The sequence below is a fragment of the Danio rerio genome, chromosome 6 (assembly GCF_049306965.1).
Source record: "Danio rerio strain Tuebingen ecotype United States chromosome 6, GRCz12tu, whole genome shotgun sequence".
Classification (NCBI taxonomy): domain Eukaryota; kingdom Metazoa; phylum Chordata; class Actinopteri; order Cypriniformes; family Danionidae; genus Danio; species Danio rerio.
Window position 1 is genome coordinate 12,687,501 of NC_133181.1, and position 20,445 is coordinate 12,707,945.

Genomic DNA, 20,445 nt, shown 5'->3' on the forward strand with positions numbered 1-20,445 from the left:
TATTGTTATTTTATGCAAAATAAATGGCTTTACAATGACATTATTTTAAATTTGAAAGAAATTTATCAGTATTTATATTTTACACTTAGTTACATTTTTCAAACATTTATTTGTTTTCCTTCGGCTAAGTCCCTTATTTATTAGGGGTTGCCACATAGGAATGAACTGCCAACTATACCAGCATATGTTTTACGCAGCGGATGCCTTTCCAGCCACAATCTAGCAGGGCCGTGCCACTGCCCCTCTGCCCTCATTGGCTGAGGTGCCCCTCTCAGCAGACATTTGCTCGAAATTGTAAATCCAAATTAACTGATAATTGTCAAGTGGTTTCTTAAGTGTTTTTATAGCTGTATATACAGGGGTGGATTTGGTGATTTGGGGGCCCTAAGCAACTGCAACCACGGGGTCCTAATGTCCTAATATACACCCTTTGTATTTATTTATTTATTTATTTTAACTTATATTTGTGCTTTCTGTTTCTTACGTCTCTTAATCTTTTCTCATCTTTTATTTTTCTTAAAATAAAAAAGAAAACAACTAAACAAGATTTTTTAAGATGTTTTGTTTAAAAAAAAAAAAACTAAACCTTTGGACTGGTCCATGATTGGGGGTGGGGGGACAAATTTGCACAAATGTAATAATTACATTATAATTTTATTTGTCAGCAGCCCTCACTATACAAAATATAGACAGACAACAATGTTATATATACTTAATAGCTATAGTTTATATAGGTATTTATTAAGGGCCCCCAAATACGGCGGCTTTTCGTCTTTAAAATGAATGCTATGGGGCGGTATCACGCCATTCCTTTTCACGCTTACCACCTAAACCGCTTATCCTTGTATGAACAGCTTTCCCACTGTTACCAGTTTGTTCAGTAGCTTACTATGTACGTCAGAGGACGAGGCGCAGAGAGAAGTTGACCATGACGACGGGAATCGAGTCCAGTGAAGAACAGTTCCAGAAAGCAGATAAGATAATAACAGAATCCAAAAGATAAAAACAAAATAAATAACAGGGTGAGCATGTGGTAAAAATGTGGTAAAAACATGGTAAAAATGCATTGAGAGCTTTTCTTCTGGATAGCTTTTTAAATCTGTTGGTTGGGTTTAGGAAAGTGGGTGGCCGGGTCAATCTGTGCTTTTGAAAACACTATTGGTTGGGTTTAGGGAAGGAGAAGGGTGGGTTAGTCGATCGATCAGTCAGTCAGTCATTTAGTCAGTCGACAGTAGCCTCTGGTGGATTTATGCGAGAACAGCAGGCATAAATGTCCCTTGCAAGAGAAATTTGAGATCTGAAAAAGCATTCACAGCGATGTCTGGTGGATTTACTGGAGAACAGCAGTCGGTAATGGCACTCGCGAGATAAATTTGTGATCTTAAAAAGCTTACACAGAGGCCTCGGGTGGATTCACGAAAACAAAAACTGCAACAAAAAAAAAAACATAGCTCCTGGGAGGTATTTGGCGCTCTCCAGAAATGTATATATGTAACCAGGGATGTGACCCTGACAACAGAGGTGAGGATCCACATGCAGGTTTATTCGCGAGGTCAGGCCAGCAATGGTCAACACAGGGGCAAACAGATGTATACAGGCAGTCCAGAATCGTAGTCAATAGGCAGGCAGATGGTCAGAGACAGGCAGCAAACAGGATTAAACAAATAAACAAGGCACTGATCAAAAACACGGTAAAGCAAGACAAAGGAAACACCTTGTAATGTCACTGGAACAGATAACAAGAGTCGGCCATGGGAGTGAGTGTGTGTGTTGATAAGTAGTGTGTGTAATCAGTTTTTGACAATTCTCCGGTGGTGCGTGTGTAATCCGTCAGAATGAGGAAGCATGTGTGTGTGAGCGGAATGCATGTATGAAAATGTAGTCCCAAAATGGCGAATTTGTAGTCTATAAGTGATTGTGTGTGCAAACCAGCTATCTAGGGAGTTACGATTGTGGTGATCGCCAGAATATAAAGGTAAGTTTTCAGAATGAGTCTGTGTTGCAAATTTCCTGGGGCCATATGCGGCTGCTTGCCTAGCTGATTGGTTAAATCCGCCCGTGTATATACACTTCTCTACTGACTATATTGTCACTAGTCATTATATTAGAAATATTAATTTCTTTACTAACTTCAACAAACACCCCCTAGTTGCCAATATTGTTAGATGACCTTCAAAATCAACTGAGACTGTAAAAGTGTAAAAGATATCTAAAACATGTTTTCATTGTCTTTTTTTGAAGCAAATATTGTGACCAGAAAACAATGGGGGCAGAAAAATACAGCATAAAAAATAGATGAGCTGATAATCAGATAAAGTTCAAGACAAGTTCATGGAAATTTCCACCTCTGTATATGGAGAGGCTGCTGTAAAACCTCAAATGCAGCAGGTATATTGATACAGCTGCTCTCTGTGATGCTACGGCCTTGTATATCTACATTAGATCTTTTACTTCGTTCAACAGAGGCCAAAGAAAATGAAAACAGGCAAATGAAAACTGTGAGCAGCGCTGCAGGGCTGAGCTGCTTCCTTCGATTCAATGATTCTGTCCTCTAGTGTTTGCTCTGGGCGAAACGGCACCTTGCAGCGGCCGTTTGTTCAACAGCTTGTTCACACACTGGCCTGCTCTTGAGGGAGCACTCAGGAAGAAAACGCTCCAGATGGAAACCCACATCTCACCAGCACTCCACCATTCATCAACACGTGTCAAACATCAACACGAACAGCCATTCCTTTAGATCCTTGATTAAAAAATCTGGTGCCACTTGCCCGTTTTTTTTTCCCATAATAAAAAGTCTAAATTGATGTTATATAAAAGTGATATATTTATTTTAGTTATTCAAGATTTATTAACAGAGAGAAAACATAAGGAAATAGTACTAAGAACATTACCTATGTAAAAATGTACACACAAAGAGCCAAATCGACCATCCTCACAGTTTCGTACTTATTTCAGGAGTTCACAGTCACACTTAGCTGATGATTGATAAATAAAACGTGTTTGACATGCTGTCCAGGGAGGGAGCCCTAAGCCCAGAAGAACCTTGAGTCTGGGACTCCCTTCCATTTCATCATGATTGAGGGGAGTCTGAGCTCAGGTAGGTCTTGAGAGGTCCCCAAATTTGTTTGCTCTGCCTATTCCTGATTTTTAGGGGTTGCTACGGCAGAATGAACCGCCAGCTATACCATCATATGGTTATGCAGTGAATGCCTAGTACTAAAACACTCATATTCTGCCAATTTGATTAAATCAATTCACTTATACTGCATGTTTTTGGACTGTGGAAGGAAACAGGAGCATCTGGAGGAAACCCACGCAGGCACGGGGATAACATGCAAACTCCACAAGGAACTGGCCCAGCCAGGACTCGAACCAGCAAACTTCTTGCTGTAAGGCGACAGAGGTAACCACAGAGCCACCGTGCCACCCAGTCCTGGATTTATCTAGGAAAGACGGGGAGGAGTAGGGGTGGATGGGGGAATTCTTTAAAGCAAAGATGACTAAGGTCAGGAAATCTAATTATTTATGTGCATTTGGATGCGTCTAATTGGTAAATCATATGTTAGCTGATGCGAGATCAGTAATGGTCAATCAGAAGCATGTGATCCTCTCGAAATAAGTTTATTAATAAACTTCACATGGTTTAGGAAAGGGTGGCGCAGTGGGTCACTGGTTCGAGCCTCGGCTGGGTCTGCTGTTTTTGGAGTTTGCATGTTCTCTCCGTCTTCATGTGTGTTTCCCCAGCTCAAACTCTTCTCTCCCACTTCAAACAAGAGGGAACCCAGGGCTCAAGGATATTCTGACCTCAAGACTCTCACCCAGGACAGCATGACAAATACATTTTGTCATTAATCACAAGCTAAGTGAGAATTCTTGAAATCAGTATCATCTGATTTTGTATTGAAAAGTGTGCAATTCTGATTGTACGGTTTTGATTGTTCTTATGATGTCTAATGATGAAGTTAATATATTGATCATTTTGTTTTTATTTCTTTCAATGTTATTTCTTTTTATTTTGTTTATTTTTTTTGTGTTCTGATTTTTTTTGTTGCTGAGAAAGCAACAAACAACAAAATACAAATTTTAAAATAATCAAAATGTGATCCACACTGCATCTCACTAAACAAAACACAAGTCATTTATGCGACCCTGGAGCCTAAACCCAAATAAAGTTGAATGGGAATATTTGGTTATGTTATTGTATTGGTATGAGTCAAAAATATCTACTACATTATCTATTATATATACACAGTTCACAAATTAAGCAGCTCAATATTAAACACCAGCAATGTTTCATAAGGACATTTTGTAAATTTCCTAACTACATAATAAAAAAAGACCATTATGATTGATTTGTAGTTTAGGATTACATAAGTATCATGAATATAATGTGAAAAATAGTAATGATTATCAAATATTTTTGAGAGATTAAACAGTTACTGAATTATCAAATTAACCCCTATGTATAAATATAAAAGCTATGAAACTATTTTTGAAATCAGCATTAAGATTTTAGTTTTTTTCATTGTTTGTTCATCTTAAGAAATTAACTTTATTTGTAAAAGCTTACATCAAATTATATATTATATTATTAGTATAATACATTATAATATGTAATAATAATATAATGCTTTACAATAAAGTCCCTTTGATAAAAACTTTAGCTTAACTAACATTAAACGACATCAAGCTTTACATTTCTAACACTATTTATTATTCATTCATTCATTTTCTTGTCGGCTTAGTCCCTTTATTAATCCGAGGTCGCCACAGTGGAATGAACTGGCAACTAATCCAGCATATTCTTACGCAGCGTATGCCCTTCCAGCCGCAACTCATCTCTGGGAAACATCCATACACACTCATTCACAAACACACTCATACACTATGAACAATTTAGCTTACCCAATTCACCATACCGCATGTCTTTGGACTGTGGGGAAAACCAGAGCACCCGGAGGAAACCCACGCGAACGGAGGGAGAACATGCAAACTCCTCACAGAAACGCCAACTGAGCCGGGGCTTAAACACTATTTATTAATCATTGTTAAAATGAAATAATAAAAACATACAACTGCTCATGCAACTGTTAACAAGTCCAGCACTCAATACAAACACATCAAACATTAACACAAATAGCTATTCCTTTAGATCCTTGATAAAAATCTGGTGCCACTTGTCTTTTTTTTTAAGTCAAGACCCTCTTTTTATAATTTCTTTATAGTCTTTTGATAAAAGTTATATATTATGTATATATATATATATATATATATATATATATATATATATATATATATATATATATATATATTTTTTTTTTTTTTTTTTTTTTTTTTTTTTTTTTTAAAGAGAGAAAACAAAAGGAAATAGTTTGAGGAACAGTACCTACATAAAAATTTGAAGATGAATCGTCCTCAGAGTTTCGGATGTATATAGTTTTGAAAAAATAATATAATATAATAAAATATAATTAATAATATGTTATAATTATAACAGATTAATTATTTAAAATATATTAGTTCTAGTAAAAACAAATATACTAAAGCTTTATAATTATTTTCATTGTGCAACTTTTTGTAAAGTATTACCGATAATATAATAAATATAATATAAAATAATATAAAATAATATAATATAATAATATAATATTAAATAATATAATATAATATAATATAATATAATATATAATATAATATAATGCTTTACAATAAAGTCCCACTGATAATTAACTACTAATTAAATTGCATTAAAAGACAGAATTTTTCATTGTTCAACTATTAATATCAAATCCATTAAATAGTATTAACAGATTAATTATTTAAAATATATTAGTTCTAGGAAAAACAAATATACTAAAGCTTTATAAATATTTTCATTGTGCAACGTTTTGTAAAGTATTACCGATAATATAATATAATATAATATAATATAATATAATATAATATAATATAATATAATATAATATAATATAATATAATGTTTATAAGAACAGAAAGAAACCATATCTACTACAGGCAAAGCATACAACTAAAATAACTTGAACGTTATCAATAATTCACATCTACTTGCATAACACTGGTCACTCCATGAACGTTTTTATGAATCCCGGTTATAGGTCTTTAATAAGCAATATACTGCTCAGACCTACACTTGTCTGTTCCTGAGTAAACACAGCAAACAGCTAAAACAGCCTTATTTTACAGCAGTACAGTAAACATATAATGTCTGTGTTTTTGGCAAGCTTCCAAAGAACTGTTCAAGTGTCCTCTAATAACAACACTGCTGCTCTGTGCACTTCTGCCAACATTTAAATAGACCACTATTCTAAAAGTGTGTGTGTGTGTGTGTGTGTGTGTGTGTGTGCGAGGGAACAGGAGAAAGTGGGCAGAAACCGCAGTTTTTGTTTGGTGCTGAATGAGGTCGCGACCCCGCAACATGTGTTGAATGAACCCTTAGCCTTTTCTCTTCCTGCGCTGGGCCTTCCTCTAAAACAACACACATCACACCATACCATATAAGAACCGAAAGGTGAGGAGAAGAAAAAGAAATAAACACAAAGCCCTCCAAAAGGTCACTCGTCTGGGTGTAACCACCGGCGAGTCTAAACACCGCTGCTTTAAATGAGTCGCTTTATCCCGGTTCAGGTTACTTACTTTATCAGAGCTATATACATCAATATTTCACTTGGGTACAGTTGAAGTTAAAATTATTATTTTTTTTTTATTCATTTTTCAAATGATGTTTAACAGCAAGGATTTTTTCACAGTATTTCATATAATATTGTTTCTTCTGGAAAAAGTCTTATTTGCTTTACTTCGGCTAGAATAAAGTGTTTTTTTTTTTAATTGTTAAAGTTAATATTATTAGCCCCCTTAAGCTATATATTTTTCGAATGTCTACAGAACAAAAACCATCATAATACAATGATTAGCCTAATTACCCAAATTTGCCTAATTTACCTAAGGCTTTAAAGTCACTTTTAAGATGAATGCTAGTATCTTAAAAATATCTAGTAAAATATTATGTGCTGTCATTATGGCAGAGAGGAAATAAATCAGTTATTAGTAGGGATGTAACGGTATTGTAAATACCGTCATACCGCAATATTAAATTTTTTCGATATTACCGAAGTCGCATGACTCGGTAAAACTATAGGTCTTCTGAGAAAATTTGCTCAGGCGAATGAAGCGAACGGGAGGTAGCTGAAACTTCATTTCCCATCAGCCCCGGCGTGGCCATAATCCTTTGCGGTCTGTTGTCGCTACAGATCCAGTAATGCGGAAATGGAGTGTGCTGCTAGTAGCGGAGATAAAAAAAAAGATGGAAATGATCGAACCTAAAGCGGGTGTTGTCGCCGCGCGCGTGCTGAATAGCGGTGCTGTCGCGCGCGTTCTGATCAGCTGTGTTGTGGCGCGCGTATTGTAAAGCGCCGAGGGGGGGTTGAGCGCGCATACTTAAGAGAGGTGTTGTCGCGCGCCTACTGAAGGGCTGGACTGGACGGAGGTTGTGTCGCGTCGCGGGGGCACTTTTGATCGTTTTGGAAGGGCATTTTCTATCCAAGACTAAAAAGGGCATGTGCACTGCACAGGTTGAGCCCTATGTGTGCACGTGCCTGCAAGTTGGGGAATACGACTAATAACAGTCATGGGGACTGCAGAAACACAGCACACTGTTCAGATTGATGCAGACATTGACTTGTACCGCAAAGAGATCTCTATCTCACTCATGGTTTGTCTTCTCAAGTGGGGGAAAGACAATGCACAACGTTACCCCACTGCTGTCAACATGGACCAAGTCATATCTCTCTTGTCCCAGAAACCTCAGTCCCAAATGAGAGGGTTTTTTTCTGTTGCAGGGGACATTGTAAATACCCAGAGATACCAGCTTTTACCAGATTATAGTTATATGATAATTTTTCTTTAAACCCATCTCTATCTAAGTGAGTGATTAAATGTTGAATGTGATGAGTTTTCAACAATACTAAATTGAAACTTTATTTTTTTACATGGTTTAATAATTTTTTGTTATTAAAATTGAAGTTCCTGTTTCAAAGCTAACAGATAGATGGCTAATTTGTATGTCATTGACACTTTTGGCACTTTTTTGGAGTATTTTCAAAAGTTTTTTTTTTCCTGTAAATGATTCAATAAATACCGTACCGTGACATTCATACCGAGGTATTACCGTACCGTGAAATTCTGATACCGTTACATCCCTAGTTATTAGAAATGAGATTAAAACTATTATGTTTAGAAACGTGTTGAAAAAAAAAAAAAACTCTCCATTAAACAGAAATTGGAAGAAATGTACAGGGGGGCTAATAAATCTGACTTCAACTTTATATCAAGAAAGATAATGATACTTTTTAGTCACAAAACACAGTATTGTAATGATTACCTATCCCAGGCTCATTCTGAAAACGTAGAGCTTTATACATTTCTGGAGAGTGCAAATTAACATCCCTGACAACATGAAAATAACAACATAGGCTCATTCTGAAAATGTAGTCCTATATACGTTTCTGGAGACCACAAATTATGTAGCCAGAGACGCCATTCCTTTTCGCGCTTATCAGCTGGCCGCTTAGAACAGCAGGCATGAATGGCACTCGCAAAAGAAATTTGAGATCTCAAAAAGCGTACACAGCGGTCTCTGGTGGATTCGCGTGAACAAATATTGCAATAACACAAAGTTCCTGGGACATATTTGGTGCTCTCCAGAAATGCATATACTGTAGTGGTACATTTTCAAAATGAGCCTGGGTCGCACCTATCAATCTTAATAAGCTTCAAATTAGCTGCTTATTAATAGTTATGGTAGGTTTAGGTTTTAGGCAGGATTTGGGATGTAGAATAAGATCATACTTTATAACTACTAATGAAAAGTTAGTAAGGTAATAATAACAGGTGATAAGCCAGTAGTTAATAGCATGAATTTTAACTTGTTACTAAAAAAAGGTGATACACTAAAAAATGCAGGGTCCCACACAATTCATTCATGTCCCAAAACAAATTGATTAAGTTAACTTAACTTTAACAAATTAATGTGGATTGAATATAAAAAAATTAAGTTGCCCTAATGAAATCTCAAGAATTGTGTTGTTTCATTCATTCATTTTCTTTTCGGCTTAGTCCCTTTATTAATCCGGGGTTGCCACAGCGGAATTAACCGCCAACTTATCCAGCACATATTTCAGGCAGCGGATGCCCTTCCAGCTGTAACCCATCTCTGGGAAATGTGTTGTTTCAGCTCATTTTAATTAAGTAGTTTGAACGAGCAATATCTGTATCTCTTTCTTTCTGTCATGCACATTTTCCAATACAGTCTCTATTTTGAAGACTTCTGTATGAAAATCTCCCTCACTTTGTGTGCGTGTTGAAGGGAGGGGGTGGAATGGCTGTGTTGGGAGGAAAGCTCCATTATGATCTGCATGATTTAGAGGCATTGATTTAGTGTTCACTTACAGCATGGCTGACACAAACAGGAATCAGGGATCACCGCTCTCTTCCTGACCCTCCTCCCTTAACTCTTTCACTACTTTCTCTCACTTTCTTTCTCTTTGTCACTCTTTTATTCTCTTTATCTGTTCACCCCTAATAGTGGTTTGATGAAGCTGAAGTCTTTAAATATGAAAATAATTAGTTGAATATTCTGAATATTGCTCAGCTCTAATGCTTGTTTCATTTCTCTGATGATTTGGTTCTGTTCTTAAATAGTATCAAATCACATACAATATAAATTTGTGTACTGCACTGTAAAAAATATTGATAAAAAGTCAAGACAACAAATAATTTTATGTAGCTTTAACTTATTATAATGAGTTAATCAGGTTTCAACTATTAAGTTATATTAAGTTTAACTTAATATTTTAGACAGTTCAATTGATGCTAGTTGAGATGACAAGAAAGGTTTTGATTTAACTAAAAATAATTAGGCAGCAAAACTTTTAGTGTGTGTATTTATGTATTTATTTATTAATTTTAAATGTACACCACAATTACACTGGACAACCAAATGTAATAGTTTAAGTGTTTTAGCAAAGTTGCTAATCCTCAACACCTGTCCACAGGAGGCTTGAAAAAATTGACAAAATATAAATATAATTAATACATACACAAAACATTATAATTCTTCACATAAAATTACTGAAGGCAAAAGCAAAGACGACATGATCCAACAAACTAATAGTAGACTATTTGTGCAAACACTGCTGTTTGGTTTTTAACCACTTTAAGAACACTACTAAAAATATTTACTCTCTGATTTTAGGCTAACAGGCAAATCATTCAACAGTTTGGCTCCCTTTACAGAGAAAACATTTTGACCAAAAGAGGTCTTACACTTTGGCACTAGACAGTCACCATTAGCAGTTGCCCGTGTGACTGTGAGAGGTTTGATGCCGACGGATTAGATCAGAACACAGGATTGGAATATGATAATTTAAACATTTAAAAAACAACTTAAGATAATTAAATTTAATAAAACTATCAAAACTAAACAGGTTATGTTTACATAAAACTTCACAATGATGCCATCGCATAGGCTTTAAGTCCGAAATTTTAACTGCTTGTTTATATATTGAGTCAATAAGCTTCAATGTAGTTAAAGAGGCTTGTGACCAAGCATGTATATTAAGCATGCATACATTATTAATACACAAATCTATAAATGTTCATATATTTATTCTATAGTATAGTATCAATCACATACTAAATAAATTAGCATTTACATCGTGTACTGTGTATATTTATGCATATATAAAGTACACACATCCATATACACATACATCCATCCGTATAGATTTATACTTATATATAAAACATATATAATAAAGTTTACAATATAGTATACAGTATAATATATATATATATATATATATAATATGCAGATGATTTCACTCTTTACCCCCACTGCCTGTTACACAAGAATGTATAGTTTGGAAAATGCAAATAAAAAAAGAAAATGACACAGAAAGTAAGACAAATCCACTGCGTGATGGTCCATCCCAGGTGCTACCAAGCCCAGATAAGTCAATGGTGCTTCTGGACACTGTTAACATAGGGCTTCCTTATGGCACAGTACAGATTTCACTGGCACATGTGGATGTATCTGCCAAGGTTTGCTAAATTTGTCCTCAACTAATGGCATGATATTACTTAAGGTATCATTTTAAAGTACGTATACCTTATAGGTTTATTTATATATATATATATATATATATATATATATATATATATATATATATATATATATATATATATATATATATATATATATATATATATATTTGTTATTGTTATTGTAATTGTAATCATTATTATGGTGGCTTGAAAAGCCAACATACTGTTATCTCACGTAAACTTATTATTATTATGTTGGCTTGAGAAAGCCAACATACTGTAATGCTACTTAAACTTATTCTTATTATTATTATTATTCCGGCTTCTGACCAAAAAAAAGCAATCGCTTCTCCTCCCAGGGCTTAGATGCTACAAGCCCCAAATTTGGTCAAAAGCTGCCTACTGCTCATGAGATGGTTGCTGTATGTCCTCATCCTGATAAGATTTGTAGTTTTTTAATTAAAAATTTTTTAATTAAAAAATTGTATCGAGTATTTGGGGCATATAAAAAAGTATACAATCCTCAAATTTGGCCAAAAGATGTGTTTGAAATTACAGATAATTATCATATTTATTTGGTGTAATTATAAATAACAGTTTTCCTATAAATATTTTTTTTATATTAAATTTGTAAAATTCAGACTCAAAGCGTGTCAGTGTCCACGAGATGGCGCCAGAAGACTATTTTTGAGCCCTTTGTAATTTAGTACTGGCCCTTTAAGAGGCGGGGATATCCGGACTGACTGTTTTGAATCTACAGAAATTCGGGCTCATTTCAGACGTGCTTGTTACAACATTTGAAGCTGAAATTGCGACCATTTTGGTCGCATATGCGCCTGAAAATTAATCTATGCGACCTCATAACATATTTGGGCGCATTAGTGCAACTGCTGATAATGGTTGTAGTGCGACCTGTTTTGATTTTTTGTAAAAACGTGCTGAATCGCTCTTCCCTGCCGCTATATTGGTTCATATTAGCTGTCAATCACTCAAGGTATTCCGCTGTCAGATGACAGGGAAGGAGCTTTTATGACCACGGGAAATGCAAACGGCTGAAGAGTAAAAACTTAAAGCACACAGGTTTGAAAACCCCACCTAAAATTGAGGTGTAGATGAGAGAGATCGTGACACGTCACGTGGTGAATAATGATCCACCAGCTGAGATCACTGAAACTGCGGCTCATAACAAAGACCAGTATTGCGCCGATGGTTAGTGCAAGAATCCTGCTCTGCCTGCTCATAAATTGGGTCGGCTGACTCGCCAGCTTTTCCACAAACACAGAAAAATGAAGATCATATCAGACTGAACCTTTAAATTGACACAAACTGAAACCAAAACTTTTAAAGAGTGATAGAAGTGAGACTTTACTTTCTTTCTTTTGTCTATTCTTTTTTGAGGTGTATATTATTTTTTTATTTATTTACTGATGACTGCTTTGCAGCTTTCATCATTGAATTGAATTATTTATTATAATCTTTTGTTTGTTTTGTAGCAGAAATATTATTTATTAAATTGACATGCATATAAAAACAGCAGTACAAAATCAATATTTCTTACTGCAATGCTTCATTTTTGTTTGATGCAAACTATACAATTATTTTATATAAAGTAACAGACATTTTATAGCAGATAACCTACATTCATGCACATTCAAGGCAGTATCATAATGAGAAATGGAATTCATTGTTACTATTATTGTCATTTTCATCATCACTAATATTCTATGGCCTAATTATTAGACATTCATTTTAGAATTATTGCACACAAATATCAATGTCTTCGCAGCATTAGTTAGATAGTTGTTTCTGGTTTTTGTCAGTCCTATTGATGTTGTTTTAAAATACAATAAATCCCTTAAAAAGCAATTTGCAGCGGTGCTCATTCATTTTTGGTGGGTGCTCCTAAATTTTTTCTGGTGCTCCTAAATTTATTTTGGTGCCCCTGAATATTTGAAGTTGGGAGCACCGGTGCTACCAAGTAAAAAAGTTAATTTCGAGCCCTGTATATATATATATATATATATATATATATATATATATATATATATATATATATATATATATATATATATATATATATATATATATATATATTCATACAGTTGATGTCAGAATTATTAGCTCCCCTGTTTATTTTTTCCCCAATTTCTGTTTAATGGAGGGAAGATTGTTTCAGCACATTTCTAAGCATAATAGTTTTAAAAACCTATTTCTAATAACTGATTTATTTTATCTTTGCCATGATGACATTAAATAATGTTTGACTTGATATTTTTCAAGACACTTCTATACAGCTTAAAGTCACATTTAAAGGCTTAACTAGGTTAATAAGGGTAACTAGGCAGGTTCGGGTAATTAGGCAAGTTATTTTATAACGATGGTTTGTTCTGTAGACTATCAAAAAAAAAAATATCTTAAAGGGGATAATAATTGTGTCCCAAAAATGGTTTTTAAATAATTAATAACTGCTTTTATTCTAGCCGAAATAAAACAAATAAGACTTTCTCAAGAAGAAAAAATATTATCAGACATACAGTGAAAATTTCCTTGCTCTGTTAAACACCATTTGGGAAATATTTAAAAAAGGGAAAAAAAAATCAACTGGGGGTTAATAATTCTGACTTCAACAGTGTATATATATATATATATATATATATATATATATATATATATATATATATATATATATATATATATATATATATATATATATATRTGTGTGTGTGTRTATATATATATATATATATATATATATATATATATATATATTAGGGATGTAACGGTATTGTAAATACCGTCATACCGCAATATTAATTTTTTTCGATATTACCGAAGTCGCATGACTCGGTAAAACTATAGGTCTTCTGAGAAAATTTGCTCAGGCGAATGAAGCGAACGGGAGGTAGCGAAAACTACAATACCCATCAGCCCATGCTTGACCATCATCCCTTGCGGTCTGTTGTCGCTACAGATCCAGTAATGCGGAAATGGAGTGTGCTGCTAGAAGCGGGGATGAAAAGAGCTGGAAAACTCTAAAGCAGGTAGCACACCAGAAGCGCCGCTCGGCGCGTACATGACAGATTAAAGTATCGCACACCAGACGCGCACATTCGAATGATATTTAACATGAAACTAATCAGATGGCGCTCTGTGGCGCGGCTGAAAAATGAACTGCGTCCTGAGCCGTCGCCGGGCGCCGCCGACAGCCGCCGACTTGCGGCGCCGGTGTGTGTATCCTGATAGAAACCTATGATTAGAATTCTAAAATACATGGTGCTGCGTGGCGCTGCGCGGCGCGCCGCCGAGCGTCGCTTCTGGTGTGCGACCTGCTTTACACGCACAGTTCAGTCCTGCATTATCTCCGTGTAAGTTCAGACTTCGCAAGTTTGATCAAGGCTGCAGTCTCTTCTTCTCAGTTTGATATGGAAAAGCAGATTATACCGAGGACACGGGTAAATCTTCAAAGGGAACAGTGTACTTTATAACTTCATTCACATCACCCTGGCTTCGTTGTTTCACTTTCTCAACAATAAAATGTAAACATGATTTAAGGAACTGCCTATTTTCATTTTAATATTAGCAACTTAGACAGCAGAAATGTTGAGGCGTCGTGCCGCATATATGAGCGTCATCTTCACTGTGTGCATATTTATAACAAAACGGAGCCGATAACAACTGCCTCCTTTCAATTTCAGTGAAAATACGAAACACAGCCTCTCTTTTGCTGAGTATCAGTTTTAAGAATCGATAATGGCCATTTTAAAAGTATAACATACAATAAGTTTATACATTATAGGAAATAAAGGCGATCAGTCAATATACAGAATGTACGTGGTTACATTAATCATTAACTTATCTTTGCGCTCAGCCAAAACACGTTACCTGAGAACAGTTAGATAAAGACAACAAGATGAATGAAATATCACGTTTAATAAATATAGTGAGATTAGATCCAGCGGGAGATGCTTGATGAGAAGTCCGACTAGCAGAGCTCTCATCTGGGTAGATGGGCTGAGTGTGATTAAATGTTGAATGTGATGAGTTTTCAACAATACTAAATTGAAACTTTATTTTTTTACATGGTTTAATAATTTTTTGTTATTAAAATTGAAGTTCCTGTTTCAAAGCTTACAGATAGATGGCTAATTTGTATGTCATTGACACTTTTTTGGAGTATTTTCATAAGTTTTGTTTTTTCCTGTAAATGATTCAATAAATACCGTACCGTGACATTCATACCGAGGTATTACCGTACCGTGAAATTCTGATACCGTTACATCCCTAATATATATATATATATATACATACACACACACACATTTATGGTTAGGGTTATAAGGATTATTTTTTATCCCCCTTTTATGTTGGCAAAAACATAAGTTTACTTCAGATATTTCTTTCAAAACAGAATATTCTGTACCGCAAAAAAGCCTTCTCCTCACTTGTGATAATGACAATGAAAGCCAAGCTTTTGGCCTATGCTGTAACAAAAAAAAAATAAAATCACCCAGGTGATGACAATTAAATATTACGATTATAACATTGTGTTAGTGGCCAGTGGGGTGGAACAACGTCATTGGTCAGAATTAACCACGTGATGAAGATGGCCTAATATTGTATTTAATGCAATTTTCTTCCTGTAAACTGTATATAACTATATAACTATAACTATATATATAACGCTGCAAATTACTGTAAATTGACTGTACTCTTTATTAACTGCAAAACTGATAAGACTGATTAAATAAAAGACAAATTAACTAAATGCATGTGCTATTGTTTCATTAGTATTTTAATTTAATATTTTTCTTTATATGATATTTATTATAATGTAATTTTGTTCAGATTATAATATATACTATAAATACTAACTATACTATAGTGATCTGCATTAAACAACCTGAACAAATCAGTTCTCTCTCTCTCTCTCTCTCTCTCTCTCTCTCTCTCGATTTGATCAAAAATGTAAATGAGGCCTTCCGATTAACAGTCCAGTGGACCCTAGCAACAGCCTAGAAACCACTCAGAACACCCTAGCAACTACCTAGGAATGCCTTAGCAACATCTTAGCAACCGCCTAGCAACCACTTCTCAACCGCTGTGCTTCCTGCCAACTGCCTTTGAGTCCCCGGCGCAGTCACGTTGGCTTTCTCAAGCCAACATCAAAGTTCGTCAACGAACTTTAGGTTCTAGTTCTTCTTCTTCTTCTTCTTCTTTCTTCTGAGACTAATTTTAAAGTGTATCTCCTCCTAAACTTTTCAAGCTTCATACTTCAAACTTTCGTCAAACCTTCAAACTGGTCTGACTCGGGTTGCTATATCTGTTCCAACTGATCCGACTTTCGGTTTTCCGAAAAACGACCCGGAAAATTCCCAAAATTCCCATTGACTTAACATTGGGTCAAACTTTGTGACCTCATAACTCTGCATCAGACTGTCCTACAGACTTCTAACTGGGCTCATTTAACTCAGTCTAGCCAGCCGCCAATAACTGATGACCTTTAAACTTACTAGCCACTCCCTAGCAACCACTTTTGACACCCTAGCAACTGTCCCATAGACTTCCATTGTAAAAGACTGCCATTGACTTAACATTGGGTCAACCTTTGTGAGCTCATAACTCTGCATCAGACTGTCCTACAGACTAGAGTCAGGCCTCATTCAACTCAGTCTAGTCAGCAGCCAATCACTGATGACCTTTAGACTTACTAGCCACTCCCTAGCAACCACTTATGGCACCCTAGCAACTGTCCCGTAGACTTCCATTCAAAAGACTTTCATTGACTTAACATGGGATCAAACTTTGTGAGCTCATAACTCTGCATCAGACTGTCATACAGACTAATGGCTGAGCTCATTTAACTCAGACTACCAAACTGCCAATAACTGATGAGCTTTTAACTTTCTAGCCACACCCCTAACTACCACATACTGCACCCTAGCAACTGTCCCGTAGACTTCCATTACAAAAGACTCTCATTGACTTAACATGGGATCAAATTTTGTGAGCTCATAACTCTGCATCAGACTGTCATAGAGACTAATGGCTGAGCTCATTTAACTCAGTCTAGCCAGCAGCCAATCACTGATGGCCTTTTAACTTTCTAGCCACACCCCTAACTACCACATACTGCACCCTAGCAACTGTCCTATATAATGTAATTAGCTGTGCTATCAAATGCTTATAATTCTAACATGCTAATGACATGCCAATCATGCTAGCAACATGCTAGTCATATGCTAATCATGCTAATGACATGCTAACTCATACTGGAAACATGCTAATGACATGCTAATTTGAACTAGAATCATGCTAGTAACATGCTAATTCATACTAGACTCATGTTAATAACTGGCCTACATGCATATCTTTGCATAGCAGTGTCCTATTGACTTGGGGGATGGCTCATCTGACTCAGACAACCAATGAGCATCTCAATATGATAATAAAGCTCACAAGCCACGCCCCCAAATTGATTCCATAGACTTCCATTAAAATAGGCCAAGATGTATATCTTTGCATAGCAGTGTCATAGAGACAAGGGGGTTGGTTCATTTGACTAAGACAACCAACCACATTCAAGTTCACTCTGTAACCTCGCCCATAGCAACAAAACAGAGTACCCTAGCAACCATTCATCAACAGCTATATCTCAGCATCAGAACATCGTAGAGACTTGGAGATTGGCTCGTTTGACTCATGCTAGCATACGGAACTTCCTATATGCTACACATGCTAGCAGTGACTAGCTACATGCTAATATTGACTAGCCAAGTACTGTAACTTGCTAGAAATGCTTACTAAGTATAAATGTTTTATCAAGCATGTATGTGGGGCTTGCCTAGTAACCAACCAGGGTACCCTAGCAACTGCCTAGCAACCACCCAAACTACCCTAGCAACCGCCTAGCAACGGCCTAGTAATGCCTTAGTAAGGGCCTAGCGACCACTAAGGACACCCTAGCAACCGCCTAGCAACGCCTTAGCAACCACTCAGAATACCTTAGCAACCACCTAGCAACACCTTAGCAACCACCTAGCAACCACTTGGGACACCTTAGCAACCGCCTAGCAACACCTTAGCAACCACCTAGGAACCACTTAGGACACCCTAGCAACCGCCTAGCAACACCTTAGCAACCACCTAGCAACACCTTAGCAACCACCTAGCAACCACTTAGGACACCTTAGCAACCACCTAGCAACACCTTAGCAACCACTCAGAACACCATAGCAACTGCTTAGCAACGCCTTAGCAACCACCTAGCAACCACTTAGGACACCCTAGCAACCACCTAGCAACACCTTAGCAACCACCTAGCAACCACTCAGGACACCCTAGCAACCACCTAGCAACGCCTTAGCAACCACTCAGAATACCCTAGCAACCGCCTAGCAACACCTTAGCAACCACCTAGCAACCACTTAGGACACCCTAGCAACCGCCTAGCAACACCTTGGCAACCACCTAGGACACCCTAGCAACCGCCTAGCAACACCTTAGCAACCACCTAGCAACCACTTAGGACACCTTAGCAACCACCTAGCAACACCTTAGCAACCACCTAGCAACCACTCAGAACACCGTAGCAACACCTTAGCAACCACTTAGGACACCCTAGCAACCGCCTAGCAACACCTTAGCAACCACCTAGCAACACCTTAGCAACCACCTAGCAACCACTTAGGATACCTTAGCAACCACCTAGCAACACCTTAGCAACCACTCAGAACACCCTAGCAACCGCCTAGCAACACCTTAGCAACAACCTAGCAACCACTCAGAATACCCTAGCGACCACCTAGCAACACCTTAGTAACCACTAAGCAACTAGTCAGAACACCTTAGCAACTGCCTAGCACCACCTTAGCAACCACCTAGCAACCACTCAAAACACCCTAGCAACCGTCTAGCAACACCTTAGCAACCACCTAGCAACTAGTCAGACCACCTTAGCAACTGCCTGGCACCACCTTAGCAACCACTTAAAACACCCTAGCAACCGCCTAGTAAAATGCTAATTCATGCTAGAATCATGCTAACAACATGCTAATTCATGCTAGAATCATACTAGTAACATGCTAATTTATGCTAGATTTATGCTAACAACATGCTAATTCATGCTAGAAACATGCTAATTCATGCTAGAATCATGCTAACATGCTAATTCATGTAAGAATCATGCTACTAACATGCTAATTTATGCTAGAATTATCCAAGTAGCATGCTAATTCATGCTAGAATCATGCTAGTAACATGCTAATTCATGCTAGAATCACGCTAACAACATGCTAATTCATGTTAGAAACATGCTAGTAACTTGCTAATTCATGCTAGAATCATGCTAACAACATGCTAATTCATGTAAGAATCATGCTACTAACATGCTAATTCATGCTAGTAATATGTTACCTCAAGCTAAAATCATACTAACATGCTATTTACACTTTAAAACCACTTCAAACTTTCAGATTCGGCTTTTCAAGCCACCATAAAGTTTGTCCTCAAACTTTACTATCTAGTTACTACTATTATTACTATTGTAGTAGTCTTTTTTTCTGCTATAAATGCTTTGGCAATACAGTATGTACCCATGTATGTCATGCAAAAAGTTAACTGAATTGAAAAAGAGAGAGGGAGAGAGAAAAAGAGAGTGAAAACTACTGAAAATTGGCAGTTGTTGCTCCACTAAAATCTGTAAGTAGAACCAGAAAGCTAGAAATCTCTCAGATATAGTTCTTATTATTAATATATTTTAAATCTCGCCACTGTGTCAGCAAGACAGACATTCAAGCTAATATTTAAACAAGTCATCAAACCACAGAGTGTCAATGCGCTTGTGGAACCCAAACCAGCGCTGGGAAAGTTTACTGAAATCCTCCCATGTCTAGCTCCTCAGAGAAAACAGCGTGATGTCAACACTTTTATGGACGTAAGCAACAACAGGGGTGATGAAACACTGCGTTACTGTTTGGTCAAGTCTGGCTGAAAGCATCTTGACAAAGCATCTTTCTGCAATGAAGGCCATTCAAATGTAATATTTTATTGTGTTATTAAATGTATTTTTGTGGGGAATGTTTTTTTTCCCAGTTCTGTTTATCTTCATGTTAATTTTGTATATTAAAGCTTTTAAACTGTTTCTTTTGTGAATTTTTTATGGTTTTGGCGTTTAAGGTTTTGATACAATGCAAAAAAACAACAACATAGGCTCATTCTGAAAACGTAGCCCAATATACATTTCTGGAGATCAAGAATTATGTAGCCAGAAGTACGTATGGCTGCATTTCATCTTTAAAACAAATGCTATGGGGTGGTATGACGCAG

The 20,445-nt window shown here is 36.4% G+C and overlaps 1 long non-coding RNA gene across 1 annotated transcript in view; it reads right to left on the reverse strand.

Moving 5' to 3' along the window:
* Positions 1-20,445, reverse strand: part of LOC141386194 (uncharacterized) — a 40,006-nt gene that overhangs the window by 6,307 nt on the left and 13,254 nt on the right. The window lies entirely within an intron of this gene.